This window comes from Ruditapes philippinarum, unplaced genomic scaffold (genome assembly GCF_026571515.1).
Source record: "Ruditapes philippinarum isolate M1 unplaced genomic scaffold, ASM2657151v2 ctg11059_1_1_1_1, whole genome shotgun sequence".
NCBI classification, from domain to species: Eukaryota; Metazoa; Mollusca; class Bivalvia; order Venerida; family Veneridae; genus Ruditapes; species Ruditapes philippinarum.
Genome location: NW_026862483.1, coordinates 23947 through 28027, shown reverse-complemented (window position 1 = coordinate 28027; position 4081 = coordinate 23947).

Genomic DNA, 4081 nt, shown 5'->3' with positions numbered 1-4081 from the left:
CGTCCGTCGTCCGTCCGTCGGTCGTCCGTCCGTAAACTTTTGCTTTAAAAGACATCTCCTCATAAACCACTGAGCCAATTTCATCCAAACTTCACAGGAATGTTCCTTTGGTGGTCACCTTTAAAAATTGTTCAAAGAATTTAATTCCATGCAGAACTCTGGTTGCCATGGCAACCGAAAGAAAAATCTTTAAATATCTTCTTTTAAACAACCCTTAGAGTTAGAGCTTAGATATTTGGCATGAAACATCTTCTAATGAGTGTCTACCAAGTTTGTTCAAATAAAAGCCCTGGGGTCAAAATTGGCCCCGCCCCGGGGGTAATTGATTTTCCCTATATGCATATAGTAAAAACTTAAAAAATCTTCTTTTAAAGAACCGTAAGAGCTAGAGCTTAGATATTTGGCATAAAACATATTCTAGTAAATGTCTACCAAGTTTGTTCAAATAAAAGCCCTGGGGTCAAAATTGGCCCTTGCCCAGGGGGTCATTGATTTTCCCTATATGCATATAGTAAAAACTTAAAAAATTTCTTTAAAGAACTGTAATGAGCTAGAGCTTAGATATTTGGCATGAAACATCTTCTGGTGAATGTCTACCAAGTTTGTTTCAAATAAAAGCCTGGGGTCCAAATTGGCCCGCCCAGGGGGTCATTGATTTTCCCTATATGCATAAAGTAAAACTTAAAAAATCTTCTTTTGAAGAACTGTAAGAGCTAGAGCTAAGATATTTGGCATGAAACATCTTCTAGTGAATGTCTACCAAGTTTGTTCAAATAAAAGCCCGGGGTCAAAATTGGCCCGCCCCGGGGGTCATTGATTTTCCCTATATGCATAAAGTAAAAACTTAAAAAATCCCTTTTTAAAGAGGGGTAAGAGCTAGAGCTTAGATATTTGGCATGAAAACATCTTCTAGTGAATGTCTACCAAGTTTGTTCAAATAAAAGCCCTGGGGTCAAAATTGGCCCCGCCCAGGGGGTCATTGATATTCCTTATATGCATATAGTAAAAACTTATAAAATCTTCTTTTAAAGAAACCCAAAGAGCTAGAGCTAAGATAATTTAGCATGAGACATGTTCTAATGGGTGTCTACCAAGTTTGTTCAAATAAAAGCCCTGGTGTCAAAACTGGCCCGCCCGGGGGTCATTGATTTTCCTTATATACATAGCAAAAAACTTAAAATCTTCTTTGAAAAAACCAAAATAACTAGAGTTTAGATATTAAGCATGAAACATCTTTAAGTAAATATCTACAAAGTTTGTTCAAATAAAAGCCCAGGGGTCAAAACTGGCCCTGCCTGAGGGGGTTGTCATTGTTTTTAACTATATGTGTATAGTAAAAACTTAAAAAATCTTCTTTTTAAAAAACCAATGAGCTCGACCTTAGATGTTTTGCATGAAACAACTTCCTATGGGTGTCTACCAAGTCTGTTAAATAAACAAAAATAAAAGCCTTGGGTAAAAATTGGGCCGGGGGGGGGGGTATATACAGGTGACCGACCTCAGGCATCAATGGCCTCTTGTTGTAAAGAAGCTGTCCGTTTTGCAAAGGTATTTACGGCTGTGCACCGATAAATTTGATACATGATATAGACAGACTGATTCTTTCAACAGTATTGAAGAATTTTCAACAATATTGAAACAGAAACGTAAGGTCAGATTATCGCATCGAATTTTCAACAGACTAGAGAAGGGCATTTTAACATACCTTCATACTAAAGTGTTGATTTATTTGATAATGAGATTAAAACTTAAACAAAGGTTTTCAGAAAATGACTTTACAGAGGATTGCCCCCTGTTTACATTGAAAATTTCTCTGCTAGTCATATCGAAATAAGAAATTTAAATGTTATTCTCTTTATAATTAATTCAAATATTTATAATCTTATAACTTCACGCCCGAAGTTAATAAAAAAAGCTGCTTATTTGTAAAGCTGACGTTAACAAATTTTGTTAAAAAACAAATCAGACAGGTGTGTCCGACCATGGGCGAGCTGTTTATGTTTACTGAATTCAAATCACTTGAACTGAACTGCTATGAATTTGAAAACCACAAGGGACTTTTTATTCTTTCGTGTGGAAAACCTATCAAGCTAGTTTTCAAAATGTCGGTGGTGGTCTCTGCAGGTGGCAACATTTTGCCTGAAATAATGAACAAAGGCGCACCTGAAGTCCTCGCCCCTAGTAAAGCTAATGTGTATAGTGAAAGTTTGAAACAAACCACAAAAAGGCAGTCATAACTCAGAACATGCAGAACCACAGTTAACCTAGAGCGTAGCTAGCCAACATGAATTCAAGTTAATAAATTTCTATATTTTTTTTCGAAAAAAAAAAATAGGGATAATATTGAGCATAAAGGAAAATATAAGAAATTATTTCAGATATGATGATCAATTAGGTAACATGTTTAACTGAAAAGTAGCTTCCCAGTGTAACTTTTCAAATTAAATGTTATATTGGACATGACACAATGTATTCTAAATAATCAAAAGCAAAGAAATTGCCTATACACCGCCAAATGATCTGATCTGGGTTTTTTTTTATCTAGCGCAAGTGATTATTCCATAAAAATAGAAATATTTTGCCAAAATTATCCCTGTTGAAAAGACTGCCAAAACTACAACTGCGTCGTATCATATTTTATTTTCAACTGCGTCGTATCATTTCGTAAAAATCATTATTTTCTAAGAAAATAAACATGATCTCTTTTTAATGAAATTTTAGTAAATGATGCAAAATTATGTTTCGAAGTTTATGGCGAACTCTGAAACAAATATATAATTGATTTAAAGGAAAAAACGATAGAAAAAGCAATATGAATTGCGTCGTATCCACACATTTTCATAAAAAATCTGCCCCGATTCGAGATGCAAGTTCGCTATAACTTTTGTTTTACAAAATAGTTGTGCAAGCAACAATTATACTGAACGCAGCGGAAAATAGTGTAGCGTGTTAATACATATATCTGGTTTTCAGTAATTTCCAACAAAAAAAGTTATAAACAAAAACATACGTTTTTCGTTCCAAGATGGCGGCGTTTGTTTACATTTTGTAGGATACGACGCAGTTTTGATTCCCAGCCCTGTATCATAAACTTTGTTATCACTTCAATATATTGTTATGCGCTAAATTTATAGTTCTACTGAAGGTGGATTGAATCTCAACACAATGTTCCGTTTTATATATTTTAATGTTAATCTTTCTTAGTGGAATACCACAAATAATATATAACATATACACAGGTTATCCTTATGTTAACAAATAGATATTAAAAAACAGTAACAAATATTTCTAGTGGAAAGCCACAATGTTATCACTTGGAAATCCAAAATCTAACTATATAAATTTTTCTACATGTATCTTTACAACATTTCTAAATAGGATTTCGTTTTAAACTGACCAATAGAATTTTAACATTTTTGTGTCTTAAATAACAAAATGACCAATGAGGTTTCACTACAAAAATATGGTAACATAGCAACATAGAATTTATAACAACAAATCATCACCTGACATTTTATCAGTCATAAGGTTTAACAACTTATTAAGTACAGACGACTAAATTGACATTATCACCTAAATATAATAAAACTTTTAGCACTGTTGATTGGACAAAGAGGAAAAGCCATATTTAATTTTCTGGTTACATAAAATTAATTTGACATCTGTTATTAAAACATATAATATTTGTAAACTTAAACATATTTGAAATTTCACACATTGTTCTGAAAATTTGACCTTTTAGAAAATGATTATATTTATAAATATTTTTGTTTAAAAGAAAATCATCATGCATATCTATTCATTTATTTTTTTTAAAAGAATTTTATCATTTTTCTGCTGCACAACACTTCTCCCTCCTTTAAGATTATTTTCACTCCGTGTGAAATGAAGCATAAATATGTATATAAAAAAATAATTAAATATCATTAAATTAGAATACTGTTTACGTAAAGATATTCAGTTACAGAAATATATTGTGAACATAAAGCACCGATTTTGCTGAAAAGCATAAGTACCATCCACTTATAATATATCATACATATATGTCACTGATTTATTGTAAACAATAAACTCTCAATAA